Source organism: Juglans microcarpa x Juglans regia, chromosome 7D (genome assembly GCF_004785595.1).
Source record: "Juglans microcarpa x Juglans regia isolate MS1-56 chromosome 7D, Jm3101_v1.0, whole genome shotgun sequence".
NCBI classification, from domain to species: domain Eukaryota; kingdom Viridiplantae; phylum Streptophyta; class Magnoliopsida; order Fagales; family Juglandaceae; genus Juglans; species Juglans microcarpa x Juglans regia.
In genome coordinates, this window is record NC_054606.1 from 10,283,387 (window position 1) to 10,304,067 (window position 20,681).

At 39.1% G+C, this 20,681-nt stretch overlaps 2 long non-coding RNA genes across 2 annotated transcripts; one reads left to right on the top strand and one right to left on the bottom strand.

The window, feature by feature from the left end:
* The first annotated feature begins 1,684 nt into the window (after positions 1-1,684).
* Positions 1,685-5,630, top strand: LOC121239374. The gene is made up of 4 exons (XR_005935296.1): positions 1,685-1,836; positions 5,077-5,089; positions 5,396-5,399; positions 5,618-5,630. It is a non-coding gene; the product is annotated as an uncharacterized LOC121239374 (long non-coding RNA).
* A 5,979-nt stretch (positions 5,631-11,609) lies between these two features.
* Positions 11,610-19,050, bottom strand: LOC121239372. The gene is made up of 3 exons (XR_005935294.1): positions 19,038-19,050; positions 17,163-17,165; positions 11,610-11,912 (listed from the first exon to the last, which is right to left on the bottom strand). It is a non-coding gene; the product is annotated as an uncharacterized LOC121239372 (long non-coding RNA).
* Between the last annotated feature and the right edge of the window lie 1,631 nt (positions 19,051-20,681).

Here is a 20,681-nt window from a genome sequence, read left to right on the forward strand (position 1 = left end):
AAGTTCTCAAGGAAAAATCTTATTTCACGTAAAGAAGAAATGCATTACATAAAGGGAAATATTCCTGCTGTTTAAATAGAGCTAGGCTACGTATACGTATAACAGAAAGAAGAGAGAGAGAGAGAATATACAATTGTCAGGTTGTTAGAGATCAGTGGAGGGTCCGTGGAATGCAACGGACTGATTTTTTATCCATTTTCTGCATGTGGCTTGATTGCTTTACGAGTGCGTGGATTTCCTTCATGCGCTATATCGGTTGCATGCTCTGGTGCATGGGGATGAACATCATGTTCCAATACCCCCGCAAGATGGAGAATAGAGATTTACTCTTTCCATCTTGAAGAGATAAGAGGAGATGACATTGGATGAGAGGGACTTGGTAAAAATGTCTACCAATTGGGACTGAGTGGAGACGTGATTTGTTACAATGCTGTCGTCTTGGATTTTGTCGCGGGTGAGGTGGCAATCGACTTCTATGTGTTTGGTGCGCTCGTGGAATACTGGATTGGCCGCGATGTGTAGTACGGCTTGGTTATCACAGAGAAGGAGTGCGACTTGAGGATGCGGCACTTGAAGATCAGAGAGTAGTTGCCGTAACCAAGTGAGTTCTGAATAGGTAGTTGCCATGGCTCTGTATTCAGCCTCAGCAGATGATCGGGAGACGACATTCTTTTTTTTTTATTTCCAAGATATCAGGGAGTCGCCTAGTAGGGTGCAGTAGCCGGTGATTGATCGTCTTGTGTCTGGGCAGGATGCCCAATCGGAGTCGCAGTAGCCCCTGAGTTGAAGTGGAGAAGAAGAAGAAAGCAGGATGCCTTGGCTGATAGTGCCTTTCAGGTACTTCAGTATTTTGTGTGCAGTGGCAAGATGCACGGTCGATGGTTGTGCCATGAATTGGCTGAGGATCTGGACTGGGTAGCTGATGTCTGGGCGTGTGATAGTGAGGTAGAGAAGGCGTCTGATTAGTCGTCAGTATGAGCTGGGGTCGTGGAGGGGAGAACCCGAGTCTTTGCTGATTTTGTGGTTCTGATCCATGGGGACTTTGACTGGTTTGGTTTCGAGGTACCCCGAGTCTGCTAGGATGTCAAGGGTGTACTTTCGTTGACATATCTGAATTCCTTACGATGATCTTGCCACTTCGATGCTGAGGAAGTATCGCAGGGGTCCTATGTCCTTGATTTTAAAGTGCTGGTTCAAGAAGTTTTTGACTTGTGCAATGGATTCAAGTGAAGAGCTTGCAAGTACTATGTCGTCCACGTAAACCAGTAGTGCAGTGAAGTAAATGCCATCGGATTGAGTAAATAAGCTATAATCTGATTTTGATTGAGTGAATCCGAAATTCAAGAGTGAATTTGAGAATTTTGAGTACCATTGTCGTGAAGCTTGTTTGAGTCCGTAGAGGCTCCGAAGTAATTTGCAGACCTGTCCGGATTTTCCTTTGTGGTAACCCGGGGGCATGCGCATGTAAATTTTTTCGTGTAGCTCGCCGTGGAGGAATGCGTTGTTGACGTCGAATAGCTGAAGGTGCCAACCACGGATTGCTGCTAGTGCTAGGAGAGTTCGCAAGGTGACCATCTTTGCGATTGGTGAAAATGTTTCATTGTAGTCGATTCCTTCTTGTTGTGTGTAGCCTTTAGCAACTAATCTGACATTTTTCCTTTCAATGGTTCTATCAGGGTGATATTTGGTCTTGTATGTGTATTTGCAGTCGATGGCTTCTTTGTCGTGGGGCAAGTCGGTTACAATCCAGGTGTTGTTGAGTTCGAGAGCCTCGATTTCTGCTCTCATTGCTTCTCACCAGCCAGGGTCTTTGATGGCTTGTTGGTATGTGTGTGGGTCAACGTGTGAGGAAATGGAAGCAGAAAATGAAGTAAAATTTGGAGATAATCTGTGATATGAGATGAAGTTTGTGAGAGGGAAGGATTTACCTGAGTGAGGACCTTGAGTCTTGGGCGATGCTGGAATGTGGGTGCTGGAGAAAACTTGGTGGCAGTGAAACTCTTGCAGGTACTGTGGTGCTCGTCGAGTCCTGGTTGATCTTCTGAGTGGTTGGACAGCGAGGGGATTGGTTGGGGGGTCGTTGGTGCTGGGATCATGGGGTGGGTCGTTGGCGTTGGGTGAGGATTGTTCTGTTGTCGATTGAATGAAAGGTGTTGTGGGGAAGGGGGGTTGTTGGGTGCATTAGTTGGTTGTCTGGGTGTTTGAATAATGAGGGGGTCGGTTGGGGGATCAATAGTGCTGAGGTCATGGCTTTGGTGCATGGTGGGAATCGAGATTGTTGGTGAGGGCTGTTTTGTCGTGGGTTGAATGAAGGGTGTGGTGGTGAAGGTGGTGTTTATATGGGAAGGGAATGTGGTTTCAAGAAAGGTGACGTCCCTAGAGATGAAGATATTTTCAGTGTTGAGGTCGAGTCGTTTGTAACCTTTTGTGCTGAAGGGGTAGCCAAGGAATGCGCATTTTCTGGCGCAAGGGTCAAATTTCTTTCGAGCTTGAGAAAGGGTAGAGGCAAAGCAGAGGCAGTCGAAGGTTTTCATGTGTGTGTATGATGGCTTGGTTTTGAACAGCAATTCAAAAGGAGTTTGATTGGAGAGGACGGGGGTAGGAATGCGATTGATAATGTACGCTACTGTTAAAATGCAGTCGTTCCAATATTTGGGTGGTAAACCTGATTGGAATTTGAGAGCTCGGGTTACGTTTAGGAGGTGTTGGTGCTTGCGCTCAACCACCCCGTTTTGTTGTGGGGTTTCGATGCATGTTTTGTGATGGATAATGCCTTTTTGGTGGAAGAAGTCTCTCATTTGGAATTCCAAACCGTTGTCGCTTCTAAGAGTTTGGATTTTGACGTTAAATTAGGTCTAGACAAGGTTGTGAAATGCCTCAATGCAAGCATGTGCGTCTGATTTCTTTTTGAGAATGTATATCTAAGTGCATCTTGAGTAATGATCAACGATAGTTAGAAAATATTTGGAGCCGTCGTAGGCTTCGATGGGATTGGGACCCCAAATGTCGTAGTGGATTAGTTAAAAAATGCGGTTGGCTTTGTGGTTACTGTTTGAGAAAGGTAGTTTACGTTGTTTTGCCATGGGGCATATGCAGCAAGGATTATCACTAATAGATGAAACTTGTGCCTTAAGAGTGGGATCAGTGATTAAATTCAGCTTGGATAAAGGTGTGTGACCAAGTCTATAATGCCAAAGGTCTGATACAATAAGATTGCCGCTGGAAGCGGTTGAGACATAGATGTTTTTGTGTAGAGAAAGAGAAACATGATCAACCAAGGCCGTCGGAGACACTGCAGCAACACGCAAGTGGTATAAGCCGTTTTTCAGCTCACCCATTCCAATCTTCGTCCAAGATAAAAGGTCCTGTAAAAAAAAAGAGTGTGAGAAGAAGATGAGGCAGCAAAGGAGTGAACTGGCAATTTGTTTGGCAAAGGATGGTACGCATAAGACATTTGTCAATATTAGAGTGCTCGTGATCCTAACTGTGCCTATGTGAGTGACGGGTGCAGTGTTCCCGTCGGGGAGTTTGACTATGTGTGATACTTGAGCAGTGATTGAGTGGAAAAAGGATGTGTTACAGATCATTTGATCTGTGGCACCGGTGTCTATGATCCAAGGCACGTCGGTTGAATGTGTTTGGGTTCTTGCTGAAATGTGAGAGCAGAAATATATACCGGACATGGTTGTGGCTTTGTGGACATTCTGAGAGGGGATGGGAGCTGTTTGGACTTGGTTGGCGGAATGACTGGTGGCGAAAACGTCTTTGTGCTAGAGCAAAGATAGGATCTGTTGATATTGGTCCTTCGTGAAGGACATTCTCTCCTCTGATTCTTCTTCTTGTCCTGCAGAAGCCAAGTTAGCAGAAAAACCAGATTGTTTGTTCTTATTGTGCAGTTTGTGTCCTGGAGGATAGCCGTGGATTTTATAGCATTTCTCAGCAGTGTGTCCGGTCATTTGGCAGTGGCTGCAAATGGGAGGTTCGGCATTGCCGACTTTGAAGCAATTGTCCAGAGTGTGTCCCTAGATTTTACAGTGATTGCAAAATGGACGTTTTGGACTGGGGGTTGGTTTGGTGTTTGGTTTGAAGGATGTGTATCCTTTCTTGGTAGCTAAGGCCATGGAGTCGGTAGATGGAATGTTGGATAGCATGGTGTGTTGCATTTCTTGTTGTTGGATCATGGAAAAGACTCGGTTCATAAGGGGTAAAGGGTCTAACATCATAATCTAGTCCCTAGTGTTTGAGTAGGAATCGTTTAGACCCATTAGAAACTGTATTACGCAATCTCTTTAGTACCTATCAAGGAGGACCTTCAGCTTTCGACAGTCATAGTTGGGAACGAGATCGTATATCCCTAGTTCATCCCACATGGATTTTAATTTTCCAAAGTAAATACTTACAGGGTCTTGGTCTTGTTGTGATCCTACCAGCGCCTTCTTTAGCTGGAAGATACGTGGTCCGTTTTGTTGTGTGAACTTGTCTCTTAGTTCTTCCCAGATCACGGGAGCATCGTCGACTAGTGCGATGTTGGATTTGAGGTTTTGGCTGATCGAGTTCTGCACCCATGAGACCATGAGATCGTTGCATCGTTCCCATGCTCCAAGTAGTGGATCTTTTGGGTCTGTACGTTTGGATATTGTGCCATTGATGAAACCGATTTTATTTTTGGCTTGTAGTGCAAGGCACATTGCTCTAGACCAGGTGGTGTAGTTGTCTGTGGTGAGTAATTCTGGAACCAGTGAAATGGAGGGGTTGTCCCCGTGGTCCAGACAGTAAGGGTTGGTTATATTGTTGAAGTCGAGGAAGATGGATGGTTTGGTTTTCTGGTCTTCCATGGAAAATTCTCAGGGTAACCTTGCTCTTGATACCATGTAAGAAAGTAAAAGTTTGGGAAGGAGATGAAGTCCTCAAGGAAAAATCTTATTTCACGTAAAGAAGAAATGCATTACATAAAGGGAAATATTCTCGCTGTTTAAATAGAGCTAGGCTACGTATACGTCTAAGAGAAAGGAGAGAGAGAGAGAGAGAGAATATACAATTGTCAGGTTGCTGGCCAACTAACTAAGGAATGCGGAGATCAGTGGAGAGGGTCCGTGGAATGCAACAGACTGATTTGTTATCCATTTTTTGCATGTGGCTTGATTGCTTTACGAGTGCGTGGATTTCCTTCATGCGCTATATCGGTTGCATGCTCTAGTGCATGGGGATGAACATCATGTTCCAATACCCTGAGCCTAGTCCTTTTCAAATTCCTTGAAGGTCACAACAAACCATTTCCTCTGTTTCTCATAATCTGGCTTTAATAAATCTTTCCTTAATGGCTTTTTGTTTAAGAAGAATTCTTTATTGATAATTGCGATCTTGGGCCCTAAAATTTAATATTGGATTTGGGTAGGAGAGTCAGGATTTTGTGGTTTATTAAGCACAGACAAATAGGGATGGCAAAAACTCTGTAATTATGACTCTGTCCAATACCCTATTTGATTCTTAGAAAAAATTAAAGTTCAGAAAGGGAGTTAGAGTTGGGGGTGAAAAACAATTTGAGTTTGAAGTTAGAGTTAGACTTAAGAGTTGGGGACCAGTGAAAAATAGTTGGAGTCAAAGCTCGAAGTCAGAGTTGGAGCTGAAAACAGATATTAAAAAACTCAAGTAGATAATATAAAAAAGCTAGCATAGGTGTTCATATATTATATAGAAAATAAAATGGATATCTCTCTCATCAAAAGGGACACTCACGCCATGTAAGAGGACTAGTAATGCAACAAGAAATGCTTGGTAACTGATCTTTGGTTGGATGTGGCTATAGCTTCAAAAACTTCTAATAACCCCAAAAGAAGAAAATAAATCAGAAGATTATCACTAAAACCAAGATGCTTCAAACCCCAAATACAACTCAACTAGTACCATCCCAACCCAGATGCATCTTCTTTGCCAAATGTAGGAGAGTGCTTATGCATAGTCTCACAATGAGCGGTGACAGACGCAACTATTTTGGTTCTCTAATGATAGGGTGGCTATGGTGGTGACTGTGATATAATGTGAACAACATAGGGTGGGAATGAAGAACATCAACAGAGTGTGGAGAGGGAGTAGACTGTAAAGGCAAAGAATGTCTTGTTTGTCTCTGTTTCTCCAACCTCCAAGTCCGACTCCAACTCCAATTGGAGTCGGAGTTTGAACTCAAATTGACCTCCAGCCCAAGTCAAAGTCGAAGGTTGGAGTTCACTATTCCGACTCTGACGGAATCGGAGCCCAACCCTACATAGAAATAGGAGACTTCTATGGGACTTTCCGTCTTTATACCTTCTATGTTTACCTTTTCTCCATGGTAAGAAAGAGTGTGAATATGTATTAGGGGAATAAATTTTTTTATATACTTTTCATAATATATTAGAGACTTGGCAGTACTACTTGTGGCCTAAGAAATTTGTGACCCACACCGATCATGAATTATTGAAACATCTCAAGGGTTAAGGTAAGTTGAATAAAATGTATGCTAAATGGATTGAATATATTGAGACATTTCTCTATCATTCGTTACAAGCAAGATAAGGAGAACATTGTTGCTGATGCTCTATCCTGTACGTATGTACTTCTTACTTCTATGAGTGTTATGCTTGGGACTGAATATGTGAAAGACATGTATGCCAAAGATGCTAACTTTTCTTATGTGTATATGGCATGTGATAAGGCAGCATTTGGTAAGTTTTACAAGCATAATGGTTATTTGTTTAAAAAAAGTAAACTTTGTGTGCCAAGTTGTTCTATACATGAGTTATTGGTGCGTGAGGCACATGGTGGGGGATTAATGGGACACTTTGGTGTCAAGAAAACTTTAGACATTTTGCATAACATTTCTTTTGGCCTAAGATGAAGAGAGCTGTGAATCGTATTTGTCGAAGGTGCATTACATGTAGAAATGCCAAATCTAAGGTTTTGCCACATGGGTTGTATACACCCTTACCTGTTCCTAGAGAGCCATGAGTAGACATATCTATAGACTTTGTTTTGGGACTGCCTAGGACAAAAAGGGGTAAAGATTCTATTTTTGTGGTTGTGGATAGATTTAATAAGATAGTACATTTAATTCTATGCCATAAAACAGATGATGCTACATATATAGCTTACTTGCTTTTCAGGGAGATAGTGTGACTCCATGGTGTGTCTAGGAATATTGTTTCTGATAGGGATGTTAAATTTCTAAGAAACGCTTCTGACCGGAGATACCGATAACATGCATTTATCGGAGACCAATAGGGAAGTGACACGTAAGGCATCCTTAATTGTGATAGTGGGGATGCATACAGGGGATCCATGTGTTTCTCCTTCTCGATCGAGTCTCCTCTCTGTCCTTCGAAATTGATTTGCTCTCTCCCCTTCGATAGCTCACAGAAGACTCTCCCTCTCTCTACTTCGAGACACCCAGATTCACGCATACATGTAGACTCTCTCTCTCTCTCTCTCTCTCTCTCTCTCTCTCTCTCTCCCCCCTTCGATAGCTCACGAAAGACTCTCCCTCTCTCTCCTTTGATCAACTGTCCCTTTCTCTACTTCGATCGCTCGAGTCTGTCTCTCTCTCCTTTCCTCCCCCCTCTCTCTCTCTCTCTCTCGACATCCATCTCTCACGAGAAATTTCTCTCGAAATCAATCCGTCGACTTTCCCTCTCTCTACTTCAATCGTGTGAGTCTCTCTCTCTCTCTCTCTCAACTTCGATCTCTCACAGAAAATTTCTCCCTAAATCAATCGGTCGACTCTCTCTCTCTCTCTCTCTCCTTCGATCTCTCTCTGTCGATCTCCCGCAAGAAAACCCTCCGTCGGATTTCGTGCTATTTGATCAATGAATTTTCAGTTTAATACACACAAGCAAATATTTAGTAAGATTATAGAGTAATTAATGTTTTTTCTTGAATAAATTCAAGAATCAGATAACATGGGAATTTTGGCTGAGGGGGAGATCACAAACAAACTCAAATGGTTCAAGCAATTTGTTTTCAGATTTTGCCTATAGGTGTCTTCGGTCAGAAGCGTTTTCTCAATTTCTAATAGTGTGTGTTTTGCTGTAGGATTTTTGGGATTTTTGGCTTTGATTTCTCACTGTCTGCACAACGTCGAACCAAACATTTCACATGGTCAATGTTTTTTTTATTGCATTTCATTTTCCAAACAAATTGCTATATGGGAATTTTTTAGGGATTGATTCTATATTGATTACATTATTTTATATTGGGATGAAGGATTTTGGGTGGAGTTCGGATAGTGATGATATTGAGATACTAACGACTGGAAACTGTCCGAAAGGTGTAAATGACACTATTAAGGATGAAACCGTGGAAGATCACTGTGATGTGAATGTAGGAGATTGCGTGAATTTGAGAGACATTGATGATGATAGAGTGAATGTGGAAGATGGAGATGGAGATGGAGATGGAGTCAATTTCAATTTCACTTCTAGTAGTGGAGTTTTTGAACCATTCATTGAGAAATAATTTGATGAAGTTGAGGACGCCCAAGCATTTTACAAGGCGTATGCAAGACGAAAATGTTTTGCAATGAGGACCAACCATACGCAATTATCGAGAGGTAAAAAAAAATTAATTGAAATTCACTATGTTTGTACAAGGGAGAGATTTAGGTGTGAAAGTCTCAAACAAAAAGAAATACAAATTCTCGATCCCGCTGAAACAAAGATTGGGTGTAAAGTTACAATGTGTATAAACAATGATGGCGTGGTGGATAGTATGCAAGTTCGTGCCTGAACACAATCATGAGCTACTCACACCAAGAAGTACCAGTATGCTTCGCGGACATAAAAGAGTGACACGCGTGCAAAAAAATCACATTCTCACTTTGAATGAGTTTGGTGTACTGACAAGGAAGATAATGTCGGTGTTAAGCAAAGAAGCAGGTGGTGATTTTAACATTGGTTGTTTTAGAAATGACGTAGAAAATTATTTAAGAAATAAAAGAAGGAAATTGTTTGAAGAGGGAGATGCACAAACGTTATATGCATACTTTCTTGAACGATAGTGTAAAAAACCTGGGTTTGTGTACTCTATGCAAGTTGATGAGAGTGGGTGAATGAGAAGCTGTTTTTGGGCAGATGCAAAATCAAGGTCTGAATATCAATATTTCGGAGATATTGTCATGTTTGATGCGACATACCTGACAACTGTTTACAAGATATCATTTGTGTCATTCTCAGGAGTTAATCATCATCACCAAACCATAATGTTTGGTTGTATGTTGTTAGTCAATGAGATAGCTGAATCCTATATATGGTTACTGAGAACATGGCAAAAAGCAATGCTTGGGCGTGCCCCTACAACCATTATTACTGATGATGACAAAACTATGGCCAAGGCCATTGTAGAGGTACTCCCAAATACAACTCACCAATTGTGCTTGTGGCATATTTTACAAAAATTTTCAGAACATTTAGCACATGTCTATAACAAGTTTCTAGACTTTCAAAAAGAGTTCCATCATTGTATCCATGATACAATAACATCTGATGAGTTTGAGGAGGAATGGATTACCATAATAGTGAAGTATGGTCTAGTAGGTAATGATTGGCTGCAAAATCTTTACAACCGACGGGAGAAGTGGGTTTCAGTTTACTTGCGAACCACATTTTGTGCCGGTATGTCAACCATGGAAAGGAGCGAGAGCATGAATAAATTTTTTAAGGATTATGTGTGATCAAGCACGATGGTGAGTGACTTTGTGCATCAGTACGAGAAAGCTTTAGATGCACGCTATTTTAAGGAGAAAGAGAAGGATGTGAGAACGAAATCGACTAGGCCGATTTTGAAAACATGTTGGGAAATTGAAGAAGAGGCAACCAAAGTGTGTACAAGGAAGTCATTCAGTATCTGTCAAGATGAGCTATTCAATTGCCAACGGTACAAAGCAACAAAATTTCAAACTGAGGGTGAAAGTAAGATGTACGAGGTGGCACCTAAGGGCAAGGACAAACATACTTATTATGTGACTGTGGACCGTAGAGAAGCAATATCAATATGTACATGTCACATGTTTGAGTTTCTGGATATTCTTTGTAGGCATATCCTATGTGTCTTCATGAGAAATCAAACTTAGATAGTTTGCCACATCAGTATGTTCTTGAAAGATGGATCATCAACGCTAAGAGTCAAGCTATTCGTGAAATACCAAATTTCGATGGCCATGTTTCGACACATGAAGATCCGATAATACGAAAAAGCCATTTGATGATGCAGTTTTACGATATTGCAGAACTTGGCTCACAATCAAGGTTTAAAATGGACCACCTTTCTCTTGAATTGGACAAGGTAAAAAAGGAGTTGCTTTTGACGGATACTATTGAAGAACAAAATTTAGAAGTCGGAGACATGTCACGTAATGAATCCCCTATGTTAAGATCACAAGTAATATCAAATTTCTCACAAATTTTACAAGATCCTCAACGGGTGCCAACAAAAGGATGACCAAAATCTTTAAGAGCAAAGAACTCGAGAGAGACTGCATCAATGAAGAAAAAGCGTTGTAGTATTTGTAAGATTAAGGGTCATACCAAGAACAACTGTCCTTCGTTGGGCTATAGTACAAAGATTCTTTTTTCCATATGTTTTAATTTAATAACTTTATTTTTATGTATTTTTTGTTTTTCATGTAGGGATGTTGGAAATATAAATGATAACATATCACAAAGGGTGGATCTTGAACAATACACATGAGGTTGGTGTTTAACTTGGGCGTACAACTTCTTTGCATGGAATGTGATGGTACTCTTATTGGCAAAATTGATTTTTTTTTTTTTAATGTTACAGCCTATGGAGATAAAGGCAAATGACATTCAAGAAATCAATGAATTTGGGTTTGTTAATGTTTGATTTTTTGGGTACAGTTGCTAATGTTTGGTATATGAATGAGTTTGTTGGTTAGTTTCATGTTTGGCAAATTATTCTTTATTTGTAATTTGCTATTTTTTTACTCTCACAAGTGTAATTCACTGTTGATTACAAGTCTAGAAATTCACTGATTCACCAGCCCCATTCCTCTGGAAATTCAACCACTGGTGGTAGCGTCTTGGTCAGTGCTGCTGCTGTTGGAATTACACTTCAATCCTATGATGTTTTGTTTTGTCTCTTCTTGTTTAAGTTTTTTGCTTAGCAGCAATTGTATTGCAAGTTCATGTCCTTAGAGGCCTCACAAATCTTTATGGGGCTTTTTGTCATAGTTTTCTTTCATGGCATCCAAGTTTCTTTGTTTAAGCATGCTTTAATCCCTTCTAATACCAGTCATGTAAGGCATGGTATGTCCTGGTTCTTTTCTCTACTTAGATAGTTGGTGCTGAATTTGGATCAAAATCTGAAAACAATTAAAATCTGGTTCTTTTCTCGTGTGTATTAAACTGTAATCATAATAATTAAACAAATTAAGTAACAAAATGTCAAAGACAGAGAGTAACATTAATTTTATAAACCAATTGTTCTTACCACATGATTAATAAAGGGTCATCTTATATAATAAAGGGTCATCTTACATATAAACTAACTGTCCTTACTACATGATTATCGTTCTAAAGTTAAAGCAATTACAACACAAAGCAAAACAATACAAAGCCATGACAAGAATAAAACTTTTAATATGTCCTTGTACTTCTTTTCCATAACTTTGAATTTTGCTTCTTCAACGAACTTACGTTCTTGATTGATTCTCTCATTCATTCTTTGAGTTAACTCCAATGTCATTTTGCAACAACTGTTTTGTTCCATTTCAAAATCAAGCCATTGAAAAAAATCGCATTGTTTGTCCATCTTATACTTTGGACAATTGAAAAACCGTCTACCAAAACTAGTATCTTTCGCAGAAGTCCTTAGTTTTGATGGAATCCCACAGTGACAAAGTGGTCTCTCCAACCAATTTTCATCTCTTAAAGTCCAAGAACTTGAACTAGCACCACTGTTAAACTTGAAAGACAAGAATAACGAGCATATCAAAACAGTTAGTTGAAAATTAAACAAGACCAAAAAATAAGGTGGAAATTAGCCTTTTTTACAACCTTTGATGACCCAATTTTAGTCCAAATATTGTACGAAAATAGTCTAAACAGTCACATGAAAATAGTCCAAACATAGTCCAAACAGACTGAAAGGAATAATAAAATTACATTTACAAATAGCCTCTTTACATTTTACTCACTTTCTACTTTCAAATGTGGTGCTAAGGTATAACAGCTACATTAATACCACGGAAAAAGCCAGCAACATTAATCCAAGTATCCCAACTCAGATTTATATTTCTATACAATTCATATTTCTATTTCTATCCTAACTCAGATTTATATTTCTATCCAAGATTTCAATCCAACTCATTTCTATCCATCAAACTGACTTCAGATTTCTATCCCAACTAAGATTTCTATTCAAATCTATCAAACTCAGATTTCTATCCAAATCTATCCAACTCAGATTTCACTACGTACCTTCATTATTCGGTGGAGTCAAGGATTTTGGGTTAGGGTTTTGAAGTTTTTTCAAGCAAGCAATGAAAAAACCCTACAAAATTAAACTTCCGAAAATTAGTGATTTCTGAAAAATAAAATCATGAGAGAGACGGAGATGGAGTAATAAAAAAACCCTACCTCGATGTCGTTTTTGTAGGTCTCGAGAGAGGCAGCGTGACCCAAAGTTTTGGATCGAGAGAGTGAGAGAGTAGAGAGAATCTGAGTGAGGGCTTTGTCTTTCGACTGTATCACAGAGGTTTCACCACATCTGGGTGGCTTCGATGAGAGTAGAGAGAAAGGGAGTAGAGGTTTTCTAAACAGAGAGAGCGAGAGAGTAGAGAGAGAGGTGGAGGGGAGGCGAGAGAGAGGAAGGGTTTGGTTTTCTGAACAGAGAGAGTGAGAGAGTAGAGAAAGGGGGAGGGGAGGCTCGAGAGAGGGAGGCAGGACGCAAATCCTCTATATCGCAGTGTGTAATTTGAATAATGTGTGGCTTACGTGTCATTTCCCTATTGGTCTCTGATAAATACATGTTATAGGTGCCTCCTGCCAAAAGTTATTCTCTAAATTCCTTAGCTACTTTTGGAAGGTGTTGTGAGGGAAATTAGGTACTAAGCCCTTATTTTTCACTACTTGTCATCCTTAAACTGATGGTCAGACTGAAGTAGTTAATAGGACTTTAACTCAGCTTTTACGCATTATTGTTCATAAGAATTTAAAAACTTGGGAGGATTATTTGTCATTTATAAAGTTTGCATATAATAGAACCATGCATACTACTACTTCATATTCTCATTTTCAAATTATTTATGGTTACTCTAGTTACTCATTTAGATTTAATGCATTTACCTGTTGATGACAGGAGTAGCTTGGATGGACAAAAGAATGCGGAGTTGGTGAAGTCACTTCATGAGAGGGAACGACTTCAAATTGTCCAAAAGAATGAAAAGGTTGTTTCCCAAGCCAATAAAGGGTGAAGGTGTGTCATCTTTGAACCAGGAGATTGGGTTTGGGTTCACATGCGCAAAGAAAGATTTACAGCACATAGAAGGACTAAATTGCATCCTCGAGAAGATGGATCTTTCTAAATTATTAAGAAAATTAATGACAATGCATATAAAGTGGATCTTCCAGGTGAGTATAATGTTTCTGCCACTTTCGATGTTTCTAATCTTTCTCTTTTTGATGTAGGTAAAGATTTGAGGTCGAATCCTTTTGAGAAGATGGGGAATGATGAGAACCAAAGTGGGCCTAGTTTTTAAGATCTTTTGCAAGTTCCAGATTGGCCAATCACAAGATCAAGAGCTAAGAAGATCAAGGAAGCAATGCAAGGAATGATGCAATTCACTTAGGATGAAACTAGCAAGAGCTCAACACTCAAGATGAGCTTGAAAGAATGAGAAACAATTTTGATCAACATGATACAAGCTGTAGAAGACATGACTTAGAGTTATTGTTTGGACCTATTATTATTGAAGACTTTCAATTTGTTAAAGGATTTATTTTATTAGTTTAGAATAAGTGGGTTTGAGGATGCTTCACCTACATATATCTTATTTCTTATGAACTAGAATTTTTGGGAATGCCTTTTATTTTGGCTAAGAGCTTATTTGAAAAGTTACTTTTTAGGAACTAGGGTTTCAAGAAGTTATTGTAGCGTTACTGTAGTCGCTTTCATCCAAGGGCATTTTGGGTAAAAATGGCATTATTTTGGCCTAGAGTTTTAATTAAGTTTTGGCTTAAATACTCTTTGTAGCCTCATTTTAAGTTTTAGACAATATTGAATTTTCATTATGAGTTAAGTTTACTCCTCTTATTCTTGATTAAACTTTTGAACTTATCAAAGGTAAATCATAACATTTGTGGCATTCCTCCTTGTAATCTGGGTTCTTGATACGATTCTTCAACGGTCCAAATTTTAATATAATCTAGGTTCTTGAAACGAGTTCTCAACGAGTCTAGATTCTCCATCCATTGACTTGATTTTGGCTTTCTTGGGTGAGTTTTCAAATTGATTATGGGTTCAATGGATTCCATTCCTACGGGTTCATATCATTTGGTATCAAAGCGTGTGTCGAGGAATACAACGCTCAAACCCTAGTTTAAGTGAAAATTTTGAACATTCACTTGAGTTACGTGTCGAGCACACAATATACTTCAGAAGTCACTCGAGCTCCATGTCGAGCGAGGGTTGAATGAACTCTCTGTATGGGTTCGCTCGAGAGGCGATGTTAAGCTCACTTCGATCCCTTTTTACTTTAACCCACTTCAACACTTGTTACAACACAATTTTACAAAGGTTTTTACAAAAATATGCCAACACACTCATGTTTACATTAACAATCTCCCCCTTTGGCATTTCTGTGACAAAACCTCTAACCTATACATGGACCTAGTCTTGACACACCTCACACAGGATTCCCAGATACAGGTATTGAACAAGCAGGAATATTTCTACAATCACTTAACAAACAGGTAAAAGTACCAAAATAGAGATGCAAGAAATATTCACACATGTATAATCAATGTCTGCTAATAAATTTAAAAGTAAGAATTCAAGTATAGACATGACAAGTACAATTTTCATTAAGAAAATCTTCATTAAGAATTAATCAGACATTGAGTTTCACTTTGTTTACACGCTACTCCCCCTAACTATATCTTATCCTACTCTATATGTTGCTCCCCTCCCAATGGTACCACTCCTCATACATGTATATCATATTCCCTCTACATACATACCACTCCTCCTTTTTGTCACAAAATGACAAAGGGGCACAATCCCCACCATCCTCACGACCATCACCATCCTTATCATTGGTGGCAACTAGTATCTTCTACACTTCATTGAAGTGGCGTCTCACCAGTTATTGGAGGCTATCAATATAAGTATCGAGGCTATCAAGACGAGCATCGATGCAGACAAAGTAATCAAATACCATCTGTATGTTCGGCTCATTAGAATCTGGTGCAAAAGTGGATGGTGCCGAGCTAGATGGCTGAGAGTAGGATGGCCTAGAACTGGACGGTTGAGAAGTGGGTGCAAGAGGATGCTCAATATCTAAAGGATGAGGAAGAATGTGTGCAAAACTCAGCTGAATGATCTTACGATCAATAGGAGCCTTAAGAGGGATTATAGGCTCATGGGGAGGAATACCAACAGACTGAGAAAAAACAATGCGAGTGACAAGACAAACAAAAGGTAATCCAGTCTGTACTTTGTTGGACTGAAAAGCCTCAAGAATGACCCCACAAAGATGACTTCCCAAATCAATGGGAACGCCATTGATCAATGTATAAAGCAGAGTAATTCTGTCAAGACCAATATCACTCTGATGGGCAGTAGGGTAAAGATTAGTGAGGACAACCCTACTCAGAAAGAGATAGTTAGGTGAAAATTTAACGGTATGCAATGATGTCCTACCATCCCAATTAATCGCATATCCTCACAAGAATGTGGCGATGGCTGGCTTGCTGGGAGCAGAGGTTCTTGTATAGGGATATTAGGGGTTGGTCACACGAGGGGCATTAAGCAATCAGCTAACATGCTCGGAATCACTCGAAATTGAATGTTTCAGAGACTAATTTCAAAAGAACCATCTTCAGAGATGGCATGAATGTTGGAGTAAAACTCTCGGACCAACTCCACAGACGGAGCAGGATGACCGTTAGTTAATGATAACCATTGGCGTGACTCTAAAATATGAGGCACAATGGTCTCGTGAATCTCACCTAGAGAGATCTCACGTTCAATGATCGGAGTCCGGTGAGAAACGTTTTAAGCGTAGAGTTCCCATGCCTGAGCATTATGGAAGTATGCTTGGACGGGAGCATGAGGATTTGGTCAAGGACGCACACGTCGAGACATGTTAGCACTCTGTAGACAATCCAAACAATAACAATGACACAGTGTGCTAAAGGAAGTGAATGCTCCAATATATGCATGCCTAATATGTCGACAAGGTGCCTAAAGTGCCTAATGTGTAAACAATGCATGCATGCATGCCCAATGTATGATGTTTAAATGAGGAGAAACATGGAGAGATAACATACATGCCCAATGTATTCCGTTGAAATGAGGAGAAACATAGAGAGATAATAAACATGCCCAATGTGTTATGTCAATGTGAGTTTTAAAACTTCATGCATGTGTTATGACTCTCCTAAGTACTCAATGCAATGCATGATGAAAAACCATGTAAATGCAATGTAATGGACCGCTTAGGCATTTCATCGAGCACTTGGTGTGCATGCTCTGCCAAGCATGGATTTAGTGCATGCATACCCCCAAAAATCCTAAATACAAGTGATGAAGAAACACCCTCAAGCGCCCATTATATATTCGAACTCAACTCCTAACAAGTATGCCCTATTTCAAAACACGAATTTCATGAATCTCAAAGTCGAAATCCTATGCGCATGAGAATATGAAAGTGAAAAGATACAATGCACGAGATTTGTTGGAGGAGAAAGGACTTATCATGACTTAAAAGAGATTTGGTGAAAGAGATCAAGTAGAAACCACACAAAGAGGTGAGAAGAAGAGGAGAAATCGCACGGAGGGAAAGTTTTTAGGAGTTTTCGGGAAAGTGTGTGAATGGCTCGAGCAGCACTGGGTTTGTAGCCTTGTAGGAATTTTAAACATTCGCTCGAGCGAACTTTAAAACCCTCGAGCACCCACTCGAGCAACAAGCATATAAAAGCTGTTTGCTCAGTTGAAAAACCTAGAATTCACATGCCTCGACTCCAAGCATTAGTAAAGTCAATTTTAAAATCCAAAATACACATCAAAAGTAAAAGAACATCATATTCCCATAAATCACGTATGTAGCAAATACATATTATTATAAGTAATATGAACATGCTTGTTTAGAAAGTCTTTAATCAAGAAATTCCAACCGAAAAATGTGAGTGGGGTTGGACTGAACAAGAAATCATAAATGTTTGAAAAGTTCTTTCAAGATATAGAAAGTCAAACCTAATGTTGTTAGGACTTGGATGCTTATGTTTGAATTCAAGTATTAGTAGTGGGTACTACATGACCCTTTTTATTTTTGTGAACATTCTCATTTTTCTTTTTCATTGATATATAATATTTTTGCACAAGAAGAAAAATAATGAGGTCATCTAGCCCATGGTCAATTCTGTATACAAGTGGAGCTCCTTTACACTTTTGATTACCTCCACAAAAACTCACAAGTGGCAAAACATCAGTTGATTGAGCCAAGTGTGTAGTGTGTGATGCGAGTAAAAAATTACTAATAACACACATGTTTCGAACCTTTGTATCCCATATAGGCATATAATTCAATTTTTAAAGCACAAATGCACCTAGATTTTTAGAATTGCTAGCACTAACGTCCTTTATCACATCCATGTGCACAGTATATATCTCACTACTAAGATGCATACCAGAGAAGAATTTTAAGAAAAAAGGGATAACAAGGAGAAATGAAAAATATAAAAAACAGAAATACAAAATGTGCATGTAATGCATGATTCAACCCTCAGGTCAATGCACAAATATTAATAGTCTTTCTAAGGCATTCAAATCGAAGCATGTCCAAGGGTTTGGTAAACAGATCGGCTAGTTGATGTTCAGTGTGAATGTACTCAAGAATCACAACATGTGTTTCCACAAGTTCTGGAATAAGATGATGCCTAATGTCTATGAATGCCATAGTCACTCAACATTTGCTTCATTCAAAGCAATTATGTGCAACAGCTTCCAGCAGTAATATATTCGACCTCAGTCATGGACAAGGATATAGAGTTTTGTTTCTTGCTCATCTAAGCCACAATAATAATGCCTACATAAAAACATCCTACAAGGATACTTTTCCTATCATCCACATCATCATAAGCTCAGTATTTGAATCCCTAGAAAACCAGATTCCATAATCAATTATCCCACTTACATAGCGAAGTATGTTTGACAGCTGTAAAATGAGATTCTTTGGGATTGGTTTGAAATCTAGAACAAACCCCAACACTGAATGTAATATCTGGTCTACTAGCAGTGAGATACAGTAGACTCTCAATCATGCTTCAATACAGTGATTGTTCAACACTCTTGCTAGTCAAATTAGTACTAAGCTTGACACTCGTGCTCATAAGGGTTATAGCATGACTTTTGCCATTTAACCCAAATTTTTCAATAAGATTCTTTACATATTTGGATTGGGATATAAACATCACATTGTCTAATTGTTTCTCTTGGAGACCTAAGAAGAATGTCAGTTCACCTACCATGCTCATTTCAAATTTATTTTTCATTTCTTCTGCAAATTTAAGAGCAAGTGCATCAATAAATGATCCAAACACAATATCATCCACATAGATTTAAGCAATCATTATATCATCTCAAACTTTCTTGATGAATAGTGTTTTGTCAACATCTCCTCTAAAAAACCTATGATCTAATAGATATGTAGTCGGCCTCTCATACCAAGATCTGTGAGCATATTTTAGACCATATAAGGCTTTTTTCAACCTATAGACATGATTTGGATACTTTGGATTCTTAAAACCTTTTGGTTGCTCAACATATACTTCTTCTTGAAGGATCTCATTCAGGAAGACACTCTTGACATCCATTTAATAGAGTTTAAAACACATGGCAAGCAATACTCAACAATATCCTGATTGGCTCAAGCCTTGCAACTGGTGCAAATGTCTCATCGAAATCTATTCATTCCATCTGAGCATATCCTTGAGCAACTAATCTTGCCTTATTTTGCACAATGGTACCATTCTTATAAGACTTATTCTTAAAAATTCACTTGGTACCAACCACACTATGATCCTCTGGTCTAGAAACTAAGTACCAAACATCATTCCTCACAAATTGAGTTATTTATTCATTCATGTTATTTATCCAACTCTCATCATTCAGAGCTTCTTCTACTTCTTTTGGTTCAATTTGTGAAATGTAACTTGAGTGGGCCAATTGATTTATCACTTTCCTCCTTAGCCTCATTCCTTCATCTACGTTACCGATAATGTTATCTTGAGGATGGTTTAACTTCACTCTTAAAGATGGCTTTTTAGGAATATTGACTTTTTGACTAGAAGATGTCTCGAGATTTTCATCAAACTCACCAAAATCTTCTTCTCTAGTTTCACTTGGTGCATTTACTTGCTCTTTCTTACTCAGTGCCTCTCTAGGAGTATCATCTACAATCACATTTGTGGATTCCATAACAATTTGAGTGCGTAGATTGTAAATCCTATATGCACGACTATTTCTGGAATAACCAAGAAAGATTCCCTCATCACTATTTGGGTCAAACTTAGCCAAGTTTTCCATATCTCTCCAAATGTAGCATTTGCTTCCAAATACCATGAAGTACTTTACATTTGGTTTCTTTTCTTTCCACAGTTCATATGGTGTCTTGGATCTGCTTGGTCTACAATAGACTCTATTCATAGTGTGACAGACTGTGTTTACAACTTCTCCCCAGAAGTGAGTAGGTACGCTCTTATTGTGCACTGTGACTCGAGCCATTTCTTGGATGACTCTATTCTTTCTTTCGACCACTTCATTTTGATGTGGAGTGATAGGAGTAGAGAATTCTTGACGAATACTCTCTTCATCACATAATCTCTCAAAACTTGAATTTTAAAATTCTCTACCATGATTACTCTTGATTCTGACTATGGGATTTCCTTGTTAATTCTGAAGTTTCTTGCACAGTGTTCTAATCATGTCAAATGCTTCACTCTTTTCTCTCAAGAATTCTACCCAAGAGTATCTAGTAAAATCATCTACCATCACCAATATGTATTTTTTCCCCCTAGGTTCTCAGTTTTAGAGGGTCCTGTAAGATCAAGGTGCAACAACTCTGATGGTCGTTTGGTCAGGATGATTGTTGTGTTCTTGTGACCTATTCTAATTTGTTTCCCCAATTGACATGACCCACAAACTGGAGACTCTACTTTACTCAACTCAGGTAATCCTACTACCATTTCTTTCTCGGTGATCTTAAACAAGACTATGATTTACATGCCCAAGTCTTTAATGCCAAAGATCAGTAGCCTCGCTCTTAGCACTATTGCAATTGTATTGTGAGCTAGGACCGATAACATAGCAATTATTAGAAGTCCTAACTCCCTTCATAACACAATTTCCATCATTATCAGAGACAACACACATTTCTTTTGAAAAGCAAACTTCAGCACCACTATCATATATTT